The following is a 24,933-nucleotide window of genomic DNA, read 5'->3' as shown; positions in this document are numbered from 1 at the left end:
GTATCTGTCTGCATACTCAAAATATATCCTACCCAACAATCTGAAAGTAGTGCTTTTCTGTTCTTATTCAAAATTCAAATTATGTACATACATGGCAACTGACATTTCAAAATGCTACTTTACAATGAATACCAATTGCTCAAAATAAAACTGTTACATACTTTATGCAATTTACAACATGTTGTTTGTAAAAACAAGGAGTAAAATCAGAGTGCTTTCAATGTGAAAGTCTGTTGTTAAAAAGTCTCCAAAAGGTTTTTATATTTTTCTGGACTTATTTTCATTATATTTTGTGACCTTTCATGTTTTTATTCTGCTTGTGTGTGGGAAATTTCATGTGTTTTCTGTCAAGCTGACAAATACTTAAGCTATAAAAAAATATTACTTTTTAAAAATACACATAGCTTCTGACTATTTAACTTCTATATTGAGCATCTAGAAAGTCAAGCAAGAAGTGACAGAAAACAAGAGTTTGAGCAACAGATGAGCCAAATTTATCTAAATTATAGCAATATTTTCTCCAGCAAAACTTCCCTCTATCTTCCCTAAGCGGACCCAAATTGTAAAGTTCTGGTTAGTACCAAACTTTGCCGTTTCTGATCACCACCCCCTCCCTGACTCCACCCCGAATTAAAAGTTTGGGTCTTGCTTCAGGATTGGCTTAAACCCCCAGCCAGTTAACTCTTTAGATGCTGCTGGGAAAGTAGGGTGCCATTCTGGAGATGATCGTTTCTTCATGATAATATAATGACATAATTACATGCTGCAGTGATTTTGCTGGTGGCCTTTAAACAGTTAACACCTGCAATCAGTGGCAGGATCAATTGCAGGTGTTAATAATGGGGGGTTAAGGTCCGGGTTCAGAACACATTTTTCATGGGTCCTCTCATCACTATATAGAACACAAAGGAAAATAGATAAATGGACAGTCTTAAACTACAACAAGATGCATAACAGTATCAATGGATAAAAGTTAAAATCAATTCAGTTCAATTTAACTTTTCAGCTTATATTTTTTTGCTTAGTTAAGACAAATAAAATAAATGCCAAAATGTTGTCTCATTTTCATCATTTGGTCATACCCCTTTAAACAAAGCCACATCCCTTTTATGAGTCATTTTTATGCTTTATTCGTCAGCAAAAAAAATGTATAATAATGTGTGCAAAAAAATTATGGTGGAGATTCAAATCTATATATCTATCTATATGGAAAATAATTTTTTATTGTCCCGGTTCCGTTTTTCCTTACCCAATTTCAAAAAATCCATAACTATTTTTTATTTTTAGGTTGTCGAATCACTCCCAACATGTACTGAAATATTACAGTATTACAGCATTTGGTGAATTAGCTATTGAACGGCAACAGTCTGTCACAGGCAGACCTTTACAGATTGTGTAGAGAGCGAGGCCCTGTAGTCTCATAGAAACTCCAGGCTTTTTTGTCAACGGATCTCCACAACCCATCCCCTTCCCCGATGACCTACATATTGCAGCAAACAATCGGTATGTTTGAAGAAGACTCACCTTGTAAGCTCTTTTCAAACACCATTAATGGCTCCATGACATATTAAGAGTGGTCCCCCGATCCACTTTTATTGGAAATAAGCTAGTCTTCATTGGACTACCCCTTTAAATGTTTACATTCGATAAGTAAAAGAAGACAATGCTAATAACTTTCATGTCCCATGAATCTCTCCACATCTTAGAATCCACATTGTATCTTATTGTATCTTGTATTTATTTTTTGTCAGATTTTTTTCTTCTTTGCCTTCTAAAAACCCATAGTGATTAGTATGTAATTTCTTCCGAACTGTACAAATGTTATTTACAATTAATATCAGCATATGCTTTGGGCAACAAAATAATTCACAGATTGTTAAGCATGCTCATTGAGACAAGAGAACAGCTGATTTAGGAAGCCTTGATGTCTTGAGAAAATTACTTTTTGTCCTTATCATGTTCTCATGTATTATGTCAATGTCTGCTTCTGTATAAGTTTTAAAGGGTCACATAATTTATTTAGAAGTTTGCACTGGTCGACCTTCTGAAAGTCTACAATTGTATAAATAAGAAATTTGTCAGCTTAATCAATCACGTCATATAAGACAGAAGTAATTTGTTCTCTTGTACATTACAGATGGCTCTTACAGTGAGTGAGCATCACAATGGCGTGTGACTTCCTGGTTAGCAGGAACTTTTCAGCTGCCTTCTTATTCTTTTACAGTAGAAAGAAGAATTTCTATAAAACACATGTAATCTCCCGCTCCTTTCATGTTCTTTTTTTATTAACACAAAGTATAACATCTGTGGGGTCTTCATTGATGTGTGCAGGGATAAGCCAAAGTTATGAAAATGGGACTCAATAGTATCATAAAAACAGCATCATTATGGGCTATAGTACACTTTATGCATTTTTATGAATTTGTTGTCTATTAATAAGCCATTTTCATCACTTTATATTGTACTACACCATGTCGATATAGTATATTGAATTATTGAAAGGAAATTTCCATCAAGTGCTTTGTTGATGCCTCTGGCTTAAGCAGATATAGAGTTGAGCAGACCCAAACTTCCCATCGTATGGGGAAGTCTGAGGAGGGAAAATGCTGACCAGTTGTAGCAATCACAACTAGCTATGGCTAGAGGTGTCCCCTTGGCCGATCACAGACATGGCTACTAGCTAGGGGAGTTAAATTGACGGTTTGGCAATTTCTGAAGCCAATCCAGTAATATGTCTGGGTGTTGGGGTGCTCCAATCCCCAAATGGGAAGTTCATTTCCGCACATCTCTCTGCAATCATGTGATTGTTATAACTGGTCCGCATTCTCCCTCCTCAGCCTTCCCCTGTCAAAGATGTCAACAAAAGATCCAATTGCTGTGTTGCAAGAATAGAGAAACATAGAAATGGTGATACCATTTTTATAATTAATAATTTAATACAAACAAAAGAATTCATGCAACATGATATTTTATTTAGTAGCAATTGTATTCCACTGTGTATATGAGCTTATAAGTGAGATTTGCTTGGATATTATTGGGCCCCATTAATAAATATTTACTACTAGTGGACAGAAATCTGACCATGATCACACAGGTGCACAGCTTGTTATAACACACAGTTATGCTTACTCTCTGTGACATAATGAGACGTGCACCTGTGTGACCATGGTCAGGTTTCTGTTCACTAATAGTAAACAGAGAAGCTTTCCATAGAATGACAGCAAGGAGAAATTTAGAAATCCATGAGGATTTGATACAGAAAGTGGGAATATGAAATGGGAACACCCTTTTAAATTATGGTTCTGCACAGTAACCATTAAATAGTGGATACTTCTGTAATGGAAAGAAGTAGTGTAGCTTTTCAGAGAGATTGTATCTAGTCAAAGTAGACCTGACCCTGCTTTCTGTCAGGACCATGGACAGCTGTCAGCCTCTTAAAAGATGTGTCCATGAGTAAAGGAAGTAAGAAAACGTCTTGTCTCCTGATCACTAAAGTTTTGTATTTAAAATTGCATTTGTTCTTGTTTAAAGGAAACCTACCATAATGAATCTACTATGAGAAGTAGATCTGATGTTAGATTCCTCCTGCCTGCTTCTGCCCTAATCTGTAATATATAATCCTGATACCTAACCTAACTTGTAAAAAACTTTATTTTAGTAATATGTAAATTAACTGCATAGGCCAGCTCCCAGTGCCTGACCAAACTAGTATGCGCCCCAGTAGCCTCTGCAGTTAATTTACAAATTATTACATTTTAACAAATGAGGTTAGGTTCCAGGATTGTTAAATTTCAGTTTAGGGCTCCTCCCTCTTGCTCATGCACAGTGCTCACAGACTGGGAGATGGAGGAGCTGTACAAGAGCACAAAGGTGGGGGCCAAGAGTTGAGCAATTTGCAGCCCAGAAAGTCACATGTTTTGTTTTTAAATGCATCCAAACCAAAGCCCCTAGGACTACACAGAGGATTATGTCAAGTTGCAAGGTAAGTTATAAAATACAATCATATTGAAATGCAAATACATAAAGAAAAGAGAAAGGCATATTTGCACTGCAGCTGTAATGGGCTTTTGCAACCTGTCTTTAGTGACAATAAGGTCCCTGGTGACAGGTTCCCTTTATCATCCAGCACATTGCTTTTTTAGAAAGTGTAATGACATGATGTGTGATACTGTAGACAGCACTGTTTAGATGTGTTTGCATCTCATCAGCACACTGTAGGGATTGTGGAGTAAAAAAACGGAAAAAACAGGAGAAAGAAGCTATCGTGGGGCGCTAATAGGCCAAATCGTATCTACAATAGTGATAAATAGCTGGAAATAATCTGTATTGAAAATCTTTTATTATATAAACAACAAACAGTGATAAAAATAAAAGTCTAGGTACCTGTACTTTTATTTTTATCAGTATTTTATTTTTATCACTGTTTGTAGTTTTATATAATAAAAGATTTTCAATACAGATTATTTCCAGCTATTTATCACTATTGTAGATACGATTTGGCCTATTAGCGCCCCACGATAGCTTCTTTCTCCTGTTTTTTCCGTTTTTTACTCCACTGTCTACACCGGCCTTTATTCGAGGTCCAGGTTTTTTGGAGCTGTGGGAGCTGCTTAGAACAAACCATCCATCTACTCCTGCTATTGGCTTCAATTAGCCATACTATCCGGAACCCTTCCCCAGGGTGGGCTACAAATTGCACTGTAACAAGGTGCTTTCAGGTGAGCAGTACTCTCTTCTCTCACCAACCATTGATACCAACAGTATTACACGAGGTGCCGTCCTCTCTTGTTGTTTTTTCGTTCTGTTTACACTGTAGGGATTGAACAGAAATACTATACAATCAATATAGAGCTGCCCATTCATCCTTGGCAAGGAACCGTTTACAGCACCAACAGTAGCACAATGGCAGTGTGTTACCCTTGCACGATACTCAAGTGAAAGCAACAAGGGGTACCAATACAGTGGTCCACCCAGGTGCTGGGACTCTCTGGTACACGAACAAAGGGACACTTTCCCCAAGCAATAGGTGCATAGTTATAATGTCTCTTAATTACAATATCCCTGTGAAGAAGACATATGTTTTTTTTTATAGTATTGAAAACTGGTTTTCTGTAACTCTGGTTGTGGTACATTAGTTTCCTGGTTTGGTAACTTTTGTGTGAATAAGTGTGAATGACTTCTTATTCTACTTCTCTCATTAGGCCAGCCACCTAATGCTCTATTCTCTTCTGTCTAGTATTACCACCTGGGAGCTGTGTACCAAAACCAGGGAATGTGCTGTTACAATGTAACACAATGTAATATATGTTCTGCTTACCTGCAGCATGGTGGGTCTGCTCTGACCTTATAAGAGGAAGGCCAGCAGCAGCTCTGGTGGTTTATAGGGTAACCTGCAGAGAATTGTGGGTATTTCATTTGTATAAAAGGTGTCACTGACCAGCAATCTGGGGGATTATGATGGGATTCGATTTGTGTTTTGCCTTCTGCTGGTCTGTGGAACTACAAGGGCCTGGTGTTTATTGAACCTGTTATGTTATATATGGACTTTTCAAAATAAACTCCTTTGGATTATTTTCATGAAAAGCCTATGCCTCACAATCCCCAATGTCCAAAAGTCTGAAACTAGTGAAGGAGGTCTTCCTTTAATCTTCATTTTAATCCAGATAGTTAAAGGGGTGTTCCCTTTTCAGCAAATTAATGTTATTGTATTGGAATTTAACAGCCACATATATGAAGTCATCAAGCTTACATCCATTGCTATTTTAACCATTCTTCTTTTGTACATAAGATTATCATGTATTTTTATTTTTCCATATGGATGTTAGTAATACAATAAAGAAGGAAGTTTAATCACATGGGGAGATGTTTTATTTTGTACTTGTTGGGAATTTACAATACAATTCCAGAAAATCATACCATTTGTAAAGCAGGATTTCAATTAAATGTAAAAGCAGCTTGTTTATTTATCACATTTTAGGAATATATTTCAAACAATACATCAAAATTTATAATATAAGAAGCCGCCGAATCCCTTCAATGTAAAGAGTGTATTCTTCATACACAATGTAAAAATATGTATGATCTATCGACTTTTATTGGGATGAATAACAAATAGACATAAAAGATTTAAAAGTGAGAAATGCTAATGTAACATTTTTTATAGATACTTGTCCATGAAAAGCTGCAGAAATGTATTTTTTAGCGCCTGTGAAAGACAACAATGTGGAAGCAAACCATGGAAAATGGCCCAATAGCTGAACTAGAAACGGAATCTGCTTAATTAGCCATAACAGGATTCTTTGGTGTTTTATATCAAATGTTTTGTGTCATCCAATTTCAAAAGAACTTTTATCTTGTTTTCTGAAAAAGAAACAACAACTATAAATATTTTAAACAGCTTATAATTAAAACTGCATGTGCTTGACATCAAAATAATCATGACAAAGGAAGTATTGTTCCCAGATTGGCTTTCCAGTTGACAATCTTTCTAGTTAACATCTGGTCAATAAGCAATTGGTATGTGTAGTATATTGTTTTCTCAAATTATTCAAATGATATTAACATCCTTTTGTAATTTCATAGTTATAGGTATTAAATTCAATAATTAGTAAAACTCAATAAATCAATAAAATATACATCCATACGGTTCATTTAATGAATAATACTTAAAAGACATCTACCATCAGATTACCTGATGGTAAATGTGTACCATTAACCACGCCTTCCCCATGAAAGTCGTTTTAGGGACTCGGTGAGCCATGTTGATTTCCGGCTCATGGTCTGCTAGTGCTGGTAACAGGTGTTTTGTCAGTTGTCGCACATAATCTAGAAGCTTGTGTGCTGATACATTTTCCTGGATGCCTCTAAATTTGAAACTATTTTATCAATTGTGGTCTTTAAATTTATCATTTTCGCTTAGAGCTGTAGCATTTTTTCTTCCAGAGCTAAATGGACATGTGCTAAGTCATTATAGGCCGAGACGAATTCTGCCATCTTAGTGTGACTAAGGTCTGAATCTCAGTGATAGCCAACTGGAAGTGAAACACCATTTGGTGGTAAGTGAGCTCCTTAGTGCCTCCATAATTTCTTTTAGTGTATTCTCCAAAGCCGCCTTATCTGTAGTTTGGAAGGCGGCAAATGTGTTGTGGGCCATAAATGTATTAGACCCTGATGGGATATTTCACGGGCTTAAGCGTTGGAGGGGAAACTGTTGGTATGCAGTTTTTTGCACTGCTTTACCAGGCTCCCTGATGGTGCCTTGTGGTGACTTGCTGTGGCACCTTGTATTTTGCTGGGATGGCTCCGATGTTGGAGAGATTTTCAGTCATGCTAACTGCTTTGCAGGTTTTCCAGCGGCTATTTTGGGTCCTTTAGGGGCAGGGTGCCCGACCACTTACGAGGGATCTTGACGATATGAGCAGTCTCTGGCTGGTCTTATTGATGCTTGTGCTGCAGGCTTTGTTTTAGCTTCACGGGAGGCAGATCAGAGAGCTGGCACTTCAGGAGTTTGGAAATGGTTATGTGCACGTTGTCGGTGCTATTACTCTGTCTGCTCCAGATAGCTGGCTCAATGCGCTCATTCTGCTGTCTGCAATCTGTACCCCTCTTGCCCATAAGTTTATAGGTAACCGCTGACCCTTTTTGCAAAAGAGTTTCTGTCACTATACACTTATATATAAAATAAAATAAAAATTGGTATTGTCATGTCTGTAGTGACCTTGGCCAAGAATCCATTACATTATTATACACGTATTGTCAGGTGTATAAAAAATAAAACTAAAAAAACTAACTAAAATTGCAATTTTAGTGCTTCCTACCTCCCAAAAGCATGTAATAGAAACCAATCAAAAGGTCAGATGTGCCCTATAATGGAACCGATCTAACCGTTACCTTTTCTTGCAAAAACAAGCCCTAATAGCCTTCTTTTTATTGAGAAATTAAAAAAAGTTATCACTCTTAGAATATGGTGACACTTAGGAAAATGTGGTTTCCATAAAAATTAGTTTTTATTTGCTAAAGTAGTAAAATATAAGAAAACCTGTACATATTTGAAATCTTCTTAACCATACTAACTCTTTAGAATAATTATATCATGTTTATTATACTGTATGGTGAACTGAGTAAATGTTTAAATTAAAAAACAAGTTATACAGCTGTTATATTCTGTAAGGTTGCAGAAAAGAGTTAATAAATCTAAATCCTCATTATTACCATAAAAAGAAACCCATTGGAAAATACAAATGTTTCCACAAAAAAAGCCCTTATATGCCCATGTCAGATAAGAAATAAAAAAGTGATATCTTTTAGAATTTGAGCAGAAAAAAAGTCTGTGTCCTGGAGGCCCTTTTAGGCCTTGTCCTTAAGGTGTTAATTAAGGGTACTTGTTCTAATGCTATGTTTTCTATGGCACAGCTTCAAAAAGAAGATTGCAGGACATTGGGTCCTGCTAGAGCCTGGTCTGGGTTGCTTTCCTGGGTGTTTAATCCCTAAGACACTCAAACTTGGAATGCGGTGTCTCAACTGATGTAGAGAAAGTGCAGATGGTGTTGCATGGCAGTCTGGGTTATTTTAAAATATACTGCACAGAAAGGGTTAATATAAGTTCACCTGTAGGGCATATGAAACCCCAAATTTTGCTTATAAAAACTACATTTCGCCCCACAAAAAAACGAGACTTAATACAGGCATAGTGACTAAAAGACAAAAGTTATACCTTATCAATGGATTTGATAAAAAAAAAATGGCCTGGGTATGGCCTGGGAAAAACGGTGTGTAGATAAGATATAATGACTAATATAGGATTGATATTTTTACTACAATTGCCTACGTCTATATGTCTCTTATTTTTCTTTGTATACTACACATAATATACAAGGCAATTTGTGTTTATATGCACATTCATATTTAAAGGGTGCACCCGCTTTTTGTGTATATTTAGGATTCACCAGCACCACCATGAACTTAGATGGATGACAGTAGCCTTAAGAGACAAAAAAGAGAATCACCTCAGAATCAATAAGTTCAAATCATTCTTGCGCCCCAAGATGAGTAATTCTAAAATAAAGAAACTATATTAAAGGTTTTACCATTTTGATGTATGAGTACTGTGGTATGGGTGAGGTATTTTAGGACTGCATCTGATATGCAGACAAGACTCATCTTAGGTCTGGGTATATTCAAAGTGATGTTTTTTTTCAGAATCGGGGGGAGGGGTGCTTTCGGGGAAGTTGGGGGGGCAGCCTTTTTGGGGATGTTATGCTTTGTCTTTAAAATAAAAATATCCAATAAAGATCAATCTGATTTTTTTTTAATAAAAAGGTTTTACAATTTTACAAAATAAATAACAATGATCAGTGTTATGTCTTATTATTTGTGTTCCAATTGCAATGATCAGGAAATCCCAGGAATCTCAGGAATATCATCTTGTTATAGAACTTCATCCATAAATAAAGAGCTACTATGCGGATCCTCCCTGGTGTGTACTCTATGGTGCAAATGGTCTGTTTGCTTTAGATATATGTTACTTTAACATTAGTTTTAGAAAGGGCCGCATTGGTTACATATGTACAACACTCTAGTTATGGAAGGTCACTGTGTACAAAAGATAACTATTATAATATTTACCACTGAGACAAGAAAGAAGTACACATAGAGAATAGACAATACATTTTGTGCATTCGTTGCATCTCTTTATTTTGTAAAGTAAATCCCATTACTCAGACTTGCTTATTCTTTTATGGAAGCAGGGCTCTAAATGTGTCCAAAATGAAAAATGCAGCTTTCAATATGGATTTTGTTTATTATTTTATTGTTCAGTGTTTTAGGAGGGTTTATAAAATATGTAGCACTCTATGAATATTTAACATTCTTACTAGTGTTGTATAAATAGTTTTGCAAATCCCTTTTACTACGGAGAAATCAATGTGAACTTCTTTACTGCTGTGAAAGATGGTTCTTCTTGCACTGTAAGTTCTTCTTCCGTTCCACTTCCACGAACAAATTGATTGTTTTTGTAAAGGGAATCTTTTGATATAAGGTTCTGTAACCCCCAGATGGCCAGCAATTATCCAAGGGCATCATTCAGTGCATCCATCATTGAATTATTTATCTGAAATGATTATTGGTTATTATACTGGGCATACATTAAGAAAGGAGCACATAGTTTTTCTATTAAAACAATGTATTTCAATGTGTATTGATTCCAGGACCATTTTTCTGCCTGAGGCAAAAAGTAAAACTGACCCATTCTTCAAAATGGGTAAGTGTGGACCAAAATACTGTACTGTGCAGACAGACGGGCAGCTCAAAGACAACTCTTTCACCTTGCCTAAGCGAGATGAACAAGTATGCAAATGTTTTAGGGGAACCTCCAGAAAGAAAAAGATTCCCTTCCCAACTGGCAAAACCAGGTCCCAATGCTTTTTAGGTTTAAGTTAATATTACTTTTATTGACACAAACTATAACATGATCATGACAATTTTTTTAAGCTTCAAGATATGGGTTTGCTGGATAAGGTAGCATTGTTGACTACCTAACTCAATAAGCAGACATCCAAGCAATAAAATTTTGTGTTGATCCTACACAAGCACTCCATAATCTTCTCTGTTACACACATTCACATGATCACACTCATCTCTACTACACACATTCACATGATCACACTCATCTCTACTACACACATTCACATGATCACACTCATATCTGTTACACACATTCACATGACCACACTCATTTCTGTTACACACATTCACATGATCACATCCATCTGTGTTACACACATTCACATCATCACACTCATCTCTGCTATTCACATCATCACTCTCCGCTCTGCCACAAAAACAGCCACCCAGTTCCATCTGCAATTTGTTCTCTGGCCCCATCCCCTGGATCCATCCTTAATTACAGCTGGCAGCAATGAAAGGGTTACAGAACTTTGCAGTGATTCAGGAAGTGTATGATCAGTCACATGCTTCTGACATCACTTCAGGGTATATAGGTAACTTCAGGGCAGCGGTCAGAGAGGTCTGGTAATGCTGGATGCTTCTGGTCTTTGCACTATAAGACAAAGGCATTTTTTTCATTCTAAAAAAGTGTCTTATAGTTTGAAAAATATGGTATTTACACACATAGGTTATACATTAAATAAAAAAAATAGCACAAAAACAAAAAAAATAAAAAATACCACACAAAGACAGAGTTGCTTTTCCTTTATTAGCTAGCAGAATCTAGTGAAGTAAAAGCTTCAAAACATTTCTCTTAAAAAAAACTAATCTTCAAAAACAACCGCCAGTGGTGCAGAGGCCCTGAAATAATCGCAAATGCTAACTTATTGCTAGCTTTTGTGATTATTTTCCCCGATCCGCCACCTTCACGCCAGTGGGGCGTGAAGGGGGTGGCGTGGCCGGACGGGAGTGGGCCGGTGCGGGGAGTTACTGTCCCCGCGCCTGCGCACTTTCTGCTGCCGGTGACTTTTCATACGTAAAAAGTCGCCGGCTGGGTTTTTTTTCTACACCAGGCCCTGCCTGGCATAGGATAAACACTTTGCAGCCTCCCGCCGGAGGCGGAAGCCTCTTCATGTATCGGGCTGCGAATTTGCAGCGGTGGGGCTATCACGCATGATAAATAAAGCGTATGATAAATATCCCCTTTGTTTTCAAATGGCAGAGCACAATCATTGTGCATTGTGTATGTCCCTCCCAGTGATTTGGTCAGGGTGGGTAGTGAGCCTCATTGAGTAGTGCCACTCATAGTCTTGTCTTTACTCCCAATTGTATATTTAAAGTGAATTTTAAAACAGGGATGTATTATAAATGTATTTCCTTTATGCCAGGTAGGAGGGTCTAGCTGCCCATAAAAAGTGCTCAGTATGTGGAAATGGACTGGTGCTTTAGTAGGACCCCATAGGCTGTGAATAGGGCAGTGAATGGGAGACCTTGCATCATAGTGAATTATGATGAAAGTCCCTGTCTGGAGTCCCTGTCTGGTGACTGCACTTCCGGCCCACACTTTACAAATTTCAAGGGAGGAGCATGTCCATGCGCAGGGGGTCTAAGATGAGAAGGAAACTCCCTCTCTATGCTCATGTGTGAACCTCAACTACAAATTCTAACAGGTCAAGGCTTTCAGACATCTCTTATCTTACAGTAGACTGCTCTGATACAGAACAGTCCTGCTACCTCACTTCAATAGCTGTGCCCTCTTCCATCTCACAGCAGACAGCTCAGTCTGAAATAGTTCATTTGTATAATCTCCCTAAATCAGCCTTGCTCCACCCCTTATGTGTAGCACTCCCTGTTCATTCTTCTCTCACACATCTAGTAGTATCAGTAGATAAAAGACAAGATCTTGTGAAATCTCTCTCTCCAGTGTACCCACGGAGCCAAACTCTGAATGTTGAAGAAGTTGCTATTAGGATATAATAGTTTAAAATTAATGCAATAAAAACAGGAAAAAAGGGAACCTGGGGCCAGACGTGCTTATTGATCTTCCTTGCCTCAAATTAGCCTTTAAAGGAAATATACCATTTGTTTTTATTGATTATGAACTAAACATACCTTGAGAATGCTGTAGTGACACTGATGCAGAAACATATCTTGTTTAATCCCTGAGCTGAGTGTTTTTTCTAAAAAAAAAACTATAATAAAATATAATAATATAATAAAATATAAAAAAATATAATAATATTATAATATAATATAAAATAAAATATAATAATATAAAAATATAAAAATATATAATAAAACTATAATAAAATATTGAGGCTCTGCTACTCCTGTGGCTCCTCACCCAAATTATGCACTGCTCCAGCCTTGTCCTGCAGAGCATAAGCCGAGAATATGTCATCACTGTGTTGCTCCTGATAGGCAGAAGTTATCAATCGCTGCATCATCCCCCAGCTCCTGTGCATGAGTCATCCAGCTCAGGCTGATAAGTCCTGTCTGGACAGTTTAGGAAACTCCGGGTAAAGTGTTTATGTATGGCAGGCAGGCTGCAGCCAGCTTTCCTGAGCTCCTGAATTTAATAAAAGTTTTTTGAGCAAACTCACTCTGTTCAGGGATTAAACAAGATATGTTTCTGCATCAGTGCAGCTATAGCATTCTTAAGGTATGTTTGGTTCACAATGTGTAAAAACAAATGGTAGATTTCCTTTAAGTAACAACTGGATTTCACAAATTATGGGAGTCTAAGTGCTTCTGTAACCACACCCCTTCCACAAGGTAAATGATAGTTCCTATCTGTTAATTTATAAAAGATTTTAAGGAGTAACAGTACTATGCAACTTTACAGAATCATTATTTAAATGGAAAAATAAATATTTACTGAAATTATCACGTCAGGGGGAGCTGTCAGATCCTCTTTAGAAGGTATTAGGGTAAAGCATCCGTTTACTGTTATGAAATGTAAGTTAATTATGTGTCCACATCTGAAGTTATGGCATGGGCAACACTTGTATAGGAGACAAATATATAATAATACACCTGCATTTCAGTATGAACATTGTGTCCTCTACTTTTTCTATTATTTCAGCTTCTAACAAAAGAAGAATGAAATACTTACATTTACCTTACTGTTCTCCGAGACCTCATCTTGAGTACTTTCATTATATTCCATAGCAGAATGATTCCTTTGCCAGCTTTCTGCAAAGGTCAGAATTTTCTCATTTTCTTTCTAAAACTGAATGATAGTACATGTTCAGGTGTCTCTAGGGTTGGCTTAATGTTAGAGCAAAAAAAGTACTAGCTAACCTTAGTACCGTGTGTCCTGTTATCTGTGTATCTATTGACATGCTTGGCATACCTTGAGACTCAAGGACACTTTTTCTCCCAGCATGTGAGTGCCTTCCAATTGCTGTAAACACTTTGACGGTTTGTATTCAGTTTCTGACAGTGTCTCAATAATGCTTTTATTCAAGGGCATGTTCTCTTTTATAAAATACTTTTCGAAAAAGCTCAGAATTTAGTTCAAGTTGTGACTTTATAAGTGTTCTCATAAACTAAATCTTCTGAGATGAGAAATTCCTATGTTTAATATCTGAGTATCAATATTAGACTTGGTGTAAACCTACAATGACATTGTGTTGTAGTACCTGGGAAAGGAATATACCAAAGACACAGGGTTACATGTCAAGTTGACGTTCCATAGACGCAGTTATAGTACATCGTAAATGCTCATTTACAATTCACTGATCATGTAGAAGCAAAATCAATGAAAAAACACAATGGCGCACATGTATCATAAGTACAACTTTGTCTCGCTGTTTTTTTGGGACTTTTCTTGGCTTTTCTATTGGTCAGATGTATCTTACTGTTTTTTCCTTATTGATACATGTGGTGTTTGGTCTTTAGTGAATTTGTGACTATTAAAAACAAAAGTCACAATAATTTCCAAGCTGATATCTAAGCCTGATCAGGAGCATCCGTATATGTGCTCCAAATTTTGCAACTTTTTAAAAATTTCGCAATTTTCACATCTGGAGTCAAGACTCGGAAAACATTGCAGAAAACTAGACATTGGCAAACTTTGAAAGGAGTCAGTTTTAGGAGCAAAAAAGTCTCAATTGAGCACAAGCATCACGAAAAGTCCCAAAAATTAAAGAAATAGTCAAGCCAAAAGTTTGATACAAGTGCCCCAGTAAGTCATCAAATTACATGTCTATGGATTTATGCCAATGTATGTCTTCATGTGAAAAAAAAGGATTAATTTATGTAACCAAAAAAGAAATAATTTTCTTGTGCAGATTTTTATTTATTTTCATTGTAACTTGTTATTTTGACAGCTAAATCTCAATGACGCTACCTACAGAGATAGATGTCAATCACAGATTGATCTGACTACTGTGCTTGACTCCTCAAAATCTGCTCAAGTCCTGCTGCTTTTTAACATGCTGTTTGCAGATACCTACTCTATAAGATGCTGCCTGCAGATAGGACACTATGTACAATCTACTTATCTCTACCTGCTTTATAAGATGCTGCATACTACTCTATGTAATATCTACGTATCTTTACCTGTTCTATAACATGCTGCCTGCAGATATGACACTATATAAAACCTGCTTAGCTCCTCCAGCTCTATATAAAGCTGCCTGCAGATAGGACACTATGTACAATCTGTTCAGCTCCAGCTTTTCTATAACATGTTGAATGCAGGGAGGACACTATGTACAATCTGCTCAGTTCCTCCTGCTCTATAACATGCTGCCTGCAGATCGGACACTGTGTAAAATTTGCTCACTCCCCCTGCTCTCTTACATGATGGCTGCAGATGGGACACTATGTACAATCTTCCCAACACCTGCTCATCTATAGTATGCTGTCTGAGACAGGAAACCATGTCCAATCTACTCAGAGCCTCCTATTCTATAACATGCTTCTGACCCATTAAACACTATGTACAAACTGCTCGGCTACTCGTGCTCTATAACATAGTCCCTGCAGTACAGACCCAATTAAGATTATCTATCAATATTTCTAGAATGTTTCTAGAATGTACTCATATGAATATTGAAAACCTGCAACGCATTGAAAAATACTATTTTAGTTTTTTGTTTTTTTTTTAAAGTCTTGCCAGTAATACTTCTGGGCAGCACATAAGTGGATGGGTCACTGATTATGGCCAGTGATTACGTAGTCAAACAGGACCAGTAGGGGGCACAAGCAACTGAGCATAAAAGAGGTAAATATCTTTCACCCATTTTTTCATTTTCGCTAAAATCCCCCAAAACAAAAGACCTAGATTCTTGAAAATGAAAAACTTCCAACAAAGTTACACAAAAGACTGCACCTGAAATCTACATTTTTGTGTTGAAAATAATAGTACAGGCGTTCCCCTACTTAAGGACACCCGACTTAAAGACTGACCCCTCTGCCCACTGTGACCTCTGGTGAAGCTCTCTGGTTGCTTTACTATAGTCCCAGACTGCAATGATCAGCTGTAAGGTGTCTGTAATGAAGTTTTATTGATCATCCTTGGCCCAATCACAGAAAAAAAATTTGAAACTACAATTGTCACTGGGGCAAAAAAATTTCTTTGAATGCAGCTGCAATTATAAAATATACAGTTTCAACTTACATACAAATTCAACTTAAGAACAAACCTATGGAACCTATCTTGTACGTAACCCAGGGGACTGCCTGTACAACTTTATTGGCTTATAATTTTAATAAAAATTATTACTTATATATGTATCTAAGGGCTGTTGAATTAGTTTAACAACTTTATTATTTGAAAATGTTCATATATATTCTGGAGTTTTGGCAGAGATAATATATTCATTAATTTATTATAGAACAAATTCTTCTGATCTTGAGTTTTTGGCATAATTGCAAGAATCTATTTGCCATTGATATAGTAATTTTTGAAACACTAATTTATGTCCATTACATTCGGAGAATTGGCTGGGGAATATATATTGGTGAAATAGTATTTGTTCTTTCATTTCTTTTCTACAAAATATTGGAAAACATGATTTTTTTGGTCTGCAGTCGAAAAAATCCCAGTGTGCTTTCTGTGATATAACCTCCATCAGTTCAGCTTAAATGATGAAACCACTGCAGAAAGTGTCTATTTGCAAATCTGCTTTTACTTTTTTTTTACTTTTTACTTTTACTACAAGGAATACACTAGAAGATGCTCATTCAAGTATAAAGGTTGTTAGATATACTTCACTTGACTTTGCTTCATTCTGTAGCTATGTACTGAGGATACTGGGGATTAATGTATGTTTCAATGATATCTGTGTGCTGTGCATGTGTAACTTCACCTTCAAACGGCAAATACAGTAGTGTTATAATACCTTTGTGGCCATGGATGGCTTCCTGCTTTATGCTTGTTTTTTTTAGCGTTTTGCTAAGAGATTAAAATGGGGCAGAGAAAAAATGTCAGAATATCAGAAAGGCACATTTAGAGAAATGTACTGATGTACTTTGCTATTCAATTTGGTAAACGGGGGTCTACCTACTCCCAAATCACCCCACAAGGAAAATTATGATTTCATAGGTCCTTTATGAGCAATTTGTCCGTTCCTTTTTTGTGCACTCGTTTCCTTTTTTCCATAGATATAAAACGAACATACTTATGTTTACACGTGGTGTGGGTCTGTGTCTGTTGGTGCACCCATTGGGGCTTTTTTACTAGGGGCGCCGCGGCAGCATTTTCGTTGGGTTACCCGACTTTTCGGGGATTGCGCCGGGTATTGTGTCGCAGGCAATAGTTTTGTGTCGCAATTGCGCTGCCTTTCACGTGACACAAATCGGGGGGCGGCGGACAGATTTGGACTATGCGCGGGATTTAACAATTGAAATTGTGTTGCAAGACATGCACTCACATAGAGCGGGAAGAAGGTGAACTCCGGTGGATCTGAGAGGGGAAGCGACACATGCAGGATCTCAGACGCACGTTCTTGTTAAATCGCAGCAGACTTCATCCTCGTCGGACAACGCACCTCGGAGATCGCACAAGGACCGGGTAAGTAAATGTGTGCCCTATTATCTGCTTTCTTTGTCAAAATCCAACATATCTATTATTGTTTAACTAGTTAATATGACAGAACTGGTAAGTCTGGCCTTTCCATATCATGATATACATACTTTTCCTGATTGTAACTCCTAGTTTCTAACCTGCCACATCTGCCCTGAAGCAAGCAGCTCAGGACGCAGGCAAATGGCAGGCTTTCTCTCACATCATGATCACGTGCCTGCCATGGCAGCAGGAAGCCTGTTCAGTGCCTTGTGGCTGTTGGTTCTAGTAGACTGACTGTCAGCAAAAAACCTGAAAGTTATTATACACTAAAAAAGTACTGCAGTGTGTAGTATGACTAATCAAGGTATCACATATGTAAATAATCTAGTGGCACATTAAAAAAAACTGTAAAATAAAATTTTATTAAAAAATAAATATAAAAAAACAATAATCAATGGCAAATATAAATTCAAACATCCAACAAAGATGGAGCAAAGGTGTTTTGCATCTTCCTTTCTGGTTGGCCTAGAATGCCTTGGTTCAACATTGATGATTAAAAGGAAACCTGTCACCAGTAATGCCATTTTTAGCTGCAATGATGAGTTTAACAATGCCTTTGTCAGCAACCTGAAATGTTTAAACTAAATCTACCACCAGGATCAAAGATTGTAAACCAAGCACACTTACATGCTGGTGTGTGCCCCCTCTGGGAGAATCCGCTCTTCTTTAAGCTTCATATACCCTTGTTTTTAAGAATGTATGCAAATGAGCCAGAGGGGCTTCAAGCTCCATTAACACCTATGTAGCCCTGACTCTCTCTGGCTCATTTGCATAATTGTAAAAGTTGTTTTGGGAAAAAGTAGCACATAAGCTTAAAGAAGAGCAGATCCTAACAGAGGGGGTACACACCAGTAATGTGTACTTGGTTTACAATCTTTCATCCCGGTGGTAGATGCCCTTTAAATAATTTTAAAAAGTATATAAGACATCGAAAATGAGTCATGGAAGAAAGGGGGTTGGGTTGGTCAGCTCCAATGGCCCAAGTTTACCCCTCTGTCTTTCCCCTGCTTTTATAAAGTACTAAAATTATTCAGAATGCAGATAATGTCTATGTTACTTTCAAAGGTGCTCCTGCGCTCACAGGCGCAACTGTGTGCCTCCCTATGCCCCCTTTTCCCATGCAGGAGACTCATTCATCTGTCCACATTCCACTGGCAGTCTCCCCGCTCTGGAGCGCACTTCCCCTCCTGGGACACGTGTGCCGGCGTTCTGAGATTTAAAGGGCCAGCGCAATGATAATTGGTGCTGGCGGCTCGTCCTTCCTGTAAAATTCCTGACCCCTTCCTGTGTCCCCTGCCAGATCTTTCTACCTTGTGCCTTAGAGAAAGCTTGTTCCTGACCTCCTGACCTTGGTTGCGTTCTTGACTTTGCTCTTTTGCTGTGAGCCCTGATCTTATGTTATGTGCCTGTGCCATCTGTCCTGACCTCCTGCCTGACCCCGACTCTGTGCCTGCCTTATGTTTCTGTACCTTGCCTTGGCCATCGCTGTGGAAAAGTTGTGTCAGGTTCGCTAGGGAGATTGCTGGGACTTCTGGTTCTTCTGGTGGTACCAGCAGCGTTCTCCGAACCCCGGCGCGTATCCGCGCAAACTCCACCTCTCGTCCTGGGCAGCGGCTGCTAAGATCTCGCGCTGTCTAGGAGTGGCTGGGACTTTGAACCTCTGCTTGGTGCCTGGTTGTTCTGCACCATGAGGGGTTAATTCCCAGATGCTGTCCAGCTCCTATCAGGTTCTGGAGGTGGAGTTCTGGCTGCATAAATTGCAGCTTCACTAGTCACCTGTGCCAGTGTTTGAAAATCCCTTTCTCCACTCGCTGCTACTAGGTTGTATTTCTCAGTATCTGTATCTGTATTGTTGTTACCTCGGCTAGTTTTTGACTTTGACTCTTTGCCTACTGATTTTGCTATTGACGTACCCTCTCGTTGTGACTCCGGCTTGTTTACGATTCTTTTGTGTTTTATGTTTGTCAGTCTGTTTGTGTTTCCCTTCCCTCACTTATCCAGCGTATCTCGAGTCTTCAAGTAATCGCCCTACGGTTTAGCGTGGGGGGGCTATAGGAAGGGACAGAGGTTGGGGCAAGCTCAGGGCACACTATCCCCTGTCTTTTGTGTACCAATCTTAACAAGTTGCACCTGTGGAGTGACCTGGTGGTACTATGCCGCAGCAAGTCCAACCCACTTGGCTGCCTGCTCTGGTGAAAACCGGGTGCCACTTGGACTGGCTATTAGTATTAGGTACTATAGAGTCCAATATATGGGCATCTGATTTTAAATTCCTCCTTCAAACTCTATGCTCATTTGATAATGGCTTTCAAAGTGATTCTTTTAGGCTAGGCTTACAAAATTTTACATAAAAGAAGGGATGCTAGAAATTATATTTCTTACAGTACCTGAGGCCGTGGTAGATGAGTTGTGTAAAATCTAGTGGCTGAATCACTTTGAGTGACAGCAAAGTTCACATAAGTTTTTCTTAACTTTTTGTTTTTTTTCCAGATTTCGGAATATTTTTCCTACAGTTTGGGTTCCATAGAAATTAATTTCTTCTTTGAGACTGATCTTTATGTAGTAATAATAATAACGACAACAGGAACATAATATTCTGTTATTTTGTACTTGTTAGCCTTCTTGCATTTCAGCTGGTTGCCATGTATTGACTAATCTTCACCTTAGGTTGGAACTAAAGGACTAGGGATTTGGAAAATCTTTCATTAGCAAATCATCCACTCTCAGCAGGAAATACTGAACTTTAATTACATTCTTGCGTTGCGTTTATGGCTACTGTTGGATTTTGCCACTAGCAGCGCTCTACTGTTGTTTTAACATCTTTGAAAATTAATTTAATTCTTTTGTTCTGACTTAATAAGCATATCGTAGCATACAGGACACCTGATGGCAGTGCTCTGCTGCAATATAAGCCTTTTTATAAGATTTTATAAGGTTTTGTAAAGGTGACTTAAGAACAAGTACTTTGTAATCATATTTTTTTTCATATAGCTCTAATTTTGAGGACTCTTACACATGATCGTGTGCATTTAGTGGGCTGCGGGATCCCTTGTTTGTGGTCTGTCTGTCATTGGTGTGTGCAAAGACGAGTAGGAGTGGGACCTGCTTTATGATTTTTGGCATGGACAGTTGGCTTGTGTGCACCGGCCTTGTGGGAACATGTGTTAGCCTTTGAAACTACTAGCACTAATAACCTAACATAGCATATAACAATGGACATTTGTCTATATGATCAGTTTCCGTAAGTAACATAATTTGCATTCTACCCTACATAGTTTCATGTACTATGTTTTTGATGACTTGGAATTAACCAAATAAATCCTGGCAATGAACTTTGGGGTGGCCTCATGCCCTGAACTTTCTTTTTTCTTTTTCAGAACTCAAACCTTACTAAAAGTCTATCATCTAACCCTCTCAAGTCATGGATCCAGAATCCATTAAAAAATTTTGGGTGGGGGTTAAGAATAAGAACTTTAACCTAAGGCCCGTTCCACACTTGCGAGTAGGATGCGATGAACTCGCATCACACTCGCAACGCAAGCTGCCGGGAACGCACGGCCCGAACGTTGCACCGCGGGAGTGAACTCAGCATGTCAGTTCACTCCCGGTGTGCAGCGTTCCGGCCGTGCGTTCCCGGCAGCTTGCGTTGCGAGTGTGATGCGAGTTCATCGCATCACACTCGCAAGTGTGCAATGGGCCTTAGTTTCATGAAATACCATAATGAAACAAAGGACTAACAAGTCCTTCTTTGAACATCAGTTAAAAGGTAAATCAAGAATAATGGGTATAATGCCCATTATAGCATATTGTAGACCTGAAAACATTGAAGTAACGGGTAATTTGAGAGGGATATAAATGTGTATATTTAATATTTAATAATTTTATTGTGGAGGCCCAGTTCAAGAATAGTCCCGGTTCCAAAAGGATAATAAAGGATTATAAAAGATAACTTCACAATATCGGATACAAAAAATATTTGATCATGTACAATTTAAAAAATTACTGGGTGGAGTATTTATTTTTACAACATCCTTCTAAAATTATATTTGTATACTCAAATTTTGTCCATAAATTTATAGTGTTGAATATGCTGTGCGTACTGATTTAAAATGAATTGAAATTAAAATTGCATGCATAAATAGTCATATACCTCATAAAAATCAAAATGACATATACATGTACACAGGTCCGGGTACTTAAAATCAAATGGTGATGAATAAGGCCCTAAAGCAGCACTGTTGTGTATTGTGGTCTGGTGAATTGATGGATTAGTTTATCACTTTCCCTCTTTTTCAGTGCTAGTAAATGTTCCTTATATTATTATTTTGAGAATGTAGGTATTTTGTGTATATTGTGATTTTAATTGGTTGATGTCTCCAGCAGTACATTATCAGCAGTAGCTGCAACAATTTAAGGGGGTTTCCTACAAAACAAGTTAGGCGCTACCCAGGGCCGGCGCTATGGGTAGGCAAAGGTGGCAATTGCCCAGGGCCCCCTGAAAGGGGAGAATCTCTTGTTTCAAATGAATCTTGAATTTTGTTTCTAGGTGCTCTGGATCCAGAGATATTCAGGTTTAAAGTGAGAATATCAGGAGCCATTTTTATATATAAAAATCACTCCCAACGGCAGTTCAACAGTTATTATCTCCATTTTCCTAAAACTTAGAAACACAAATTTAGATTCATATAAAAGAGGAGACTCTCTTCTTTCATAGGAAAAAAGAAGTGATGTTCTATGTGTCACAGACCCAGAGATACAGCCCCCTGAAGTGTAGCCCCTCCAGATTCTTAGCCATCAGGCTGCAGGGAGCATTTGCTGGACACAGGAGCTGCTGCACCTCACAGATAATGGAAATATTCATTTTATATGTTACTACATTTTGAGAAGGAATAATATCAACTAATATTCATGTTTTTAACCCTTCTCTATGCAGAACTATCTAAGAACACACTTTCTCTCTTATTCCCTTCTATTTTGTGATCGTTATTTTTGTTGGGAAAATTGACTGATACAATGAACATTCGATCCTCTTCACCTAATGTGACTACACCGCGACCAGAACATGTCCATAAAGTTATATGTAACACTGTAACACTCACATGTTCTGGAATAAAGTTTTTATTTCCCACCATCCTCCATTACTTACACCTATGTTATGACGTTCTCACTCTCATTCCTATGAAGCGCGGAGGGTTCTATTATTGTGCGGCTACTACAATGGCGACATCTAAATGTGACTTTTATTATCTCATTAGAGAGGTTTATGGATATATAGTTATTTATTTGGGTCACCATTGTGTAAGGAACAGACAATGATACATCTGTGTGAATTTTCTGCAGTTCCCTTTTCTGCATATTTTGGTGAATATAGACATGTGTGTATGATCTCCTCACATCTTACTGTTTTAGGAAAGTAGATTTTCTTTATATAAGTATCTGGATTTGCACATATTTTAGAGGAAATTTTGAATGTTAATTGCCAAATGCATCGCCTGGTTGTCTGCTTTCAAAATTCTATAGGTTTTATGGCGCCTTTACTTTTTATTCTGTTTTATTATTATATTTTGCAGGTTGAGACTGTCTTAAAATTTGTAGCTGAAAAGCAGATATCTAGTTATTACAGTTTTAGTGATATTATGTGGATTCATTTATGTTAACATATCAATATGGGACATTTGTGAACTCTACACATGTCCATCTATTACATTTAGGAGATGTGAAGGTAAATATTTTATGTTTGGATCAAATTTTTTGCCAAAGTCAAATTTTAAATATTTTTTTATAAAATGTTTCAGTTTAAATCAAAATTGCGCCTATGTCTATAAACTCTTTGATGCAATTTTGAAAATCGGGCAAGTGTCTGCTTTCAGAAAATATCGGTCCCTCTCCCCAATGGGCCTCATAGTCTAATCAACCTACCAGTCATTTTTTTGAGTGTGGGAGGAAACCGGAGGACCTGGAGGAAACCCACGCAGACACAGAGAGAACATACAAAATCTTTGCAGATGTTGACCAGCGCTGCAAGGCTGTAGTGCTAACCACTGAGCCACCATGCTGCCTATCAATCTCCTATAAAATTCTCCAAAATTACAGTTTGTTTTACCATACTAAAGGGAGCCTCTTGCTGACTGTGACTGGTCATAAAATAGTTTTATTTTGGGGCCCCACTTTTAGTTTTGCCCAGGGCCCCACTTTGTCTAGAACCGGCCCTGGCGCTACCCACAGGATGTACCCCAGTCAGACCTCTCATTGCTCCCTAAGATAAGTGGAGCAGCAGGACACACATGTCTGGGCTGCCTGTCATCTCTATGGAGCTAACGTAGATTGCTATGTACAGGGCTCTGCAATCTCCATCAGATCCATAGAGTGGCTGCTCCGCTCATCTCACGGAGTGAAGAGAGGTAAATCGGACCCCCATTTTTATGATCTGCGAGGGTCTCAACACATAGACCAACACCAATCAGCAAGTTTTCTGCCAAATAGTAAGCTATACTGTGTAGACTCCTTGTGGAGATTTGCCACTATATAGTGTGCTACACTGTGTGGGATGCTGAGCAAAGAGTTGCTGCCAGATAGTGAGCTCTGCTGCAGACTGAGCTCTGCCAGATAATCAGAAGTCTCGCTCCTTCCTCAGCAGCTGAAATTTTGAACCCCTGGTCATTTAGCGACATGAATTTGCCAGATTGCTGCATGACCGCCATTCCGGCGATATATCCGGGTTGTGCGGGACACACCTGAACCTGGGCCCCAAACACTCAGCACTAGGGAGTTATTCTGCCCATTATATTGTGGGTCAGAAGGATATATTCCCTACTTTAGACCAATTAGCATGAACCTTACATGGTTTTTTCCTTTCTCTGAATCCAAGGGTGATGGGCTCTGGGAATATTATAGCCCAAAAAAGTATGAAAATCACTTCCTACATATGGTACTAGAATCAAACTTTTTGGGAAATGGAGGATGTGTCCCTTTTTCCTGCTTTCTATGGTTTCAGGACCTTTAGAGGACTTACAAAGGTCCTGAAATGGCTCTTGTGTAGTGTTTATTGAGAGCAGGAACAAATGTAGTAGAATTTCATGGATGCAGGTCCAATATGTGGATTGGTTGCCCATGGGCTCCCTAGAAGGCTTGGGCTCTGGCTACAGCCAAAACTGCCTATATTATTATCCACTACTGTCTGGATGAACACTGCATAATTCAGAATTAATAGTTGGACTTTATGGACTGATGTCTTTTTGTAACCTTATTTACTATGATACTATTAAACCAAGCACTGGATGCAGCAGACAAACCACCGTTTAGTCCGACGTGATTTTTTTAATGCCCACCTGAGTTTTATGGAGGAGACTGAACTTGTTTTTTATGACTTGTTTTTAACTATAATTTAAAAGAAAACTATTTTTAACATGCAT

General features: G+C 38.1%; 1 long non-coding RNA gene across 3 annotated transcripts in view; it reads right to left on the bottom strand.

Annotated features, from left to right (window-relative positions):
• Nucleotides 1-10,844: 10,844 nt before the first annotated feature.
• Nucleotides 10,845-24,933, bottom strand: part of LOC140076500 (uncharacterized) — an 81,461-nt gene continuing 67,372 nt past the window's right edge. For all 3 annotated transcript variants that reach the window (XR_011849600.1, XR_011849599.1, XR_011849598.1), the window contains 2 exons: nucleotides 13,559-13,675; nucleotides 10,845-11,056 (listed from right to left, as the gene is read on the bottom strand). This is a non-coding gene — a long non-coding RNA (uncharacterized lncRNA). The remainder of the gene's footprint in view (nucleotides 11,057-13,558; nucleotides 13,676-24,933) is intronic.

Source organism: Engystomops pustulosus, chromosome 9 (assembly GCF_040894005.1).
Source record: "Engystomops pustulosus chromosome 9, aEngPut4.maternal, whole genome shotgun sequence".
In the NCBI taxonomy this organism is placed as follows: Eukaryota; Metazoa; Chordata; class Amphibia; order Anura; family Leptodactylidae; genus Engystomops; species Engystomops pustulosus.
The sequence above is the reverse complement of the archived record's forward strand: the minus strand, read 5'-3'. Positions and strand labels throughout refer to the sequence as shown.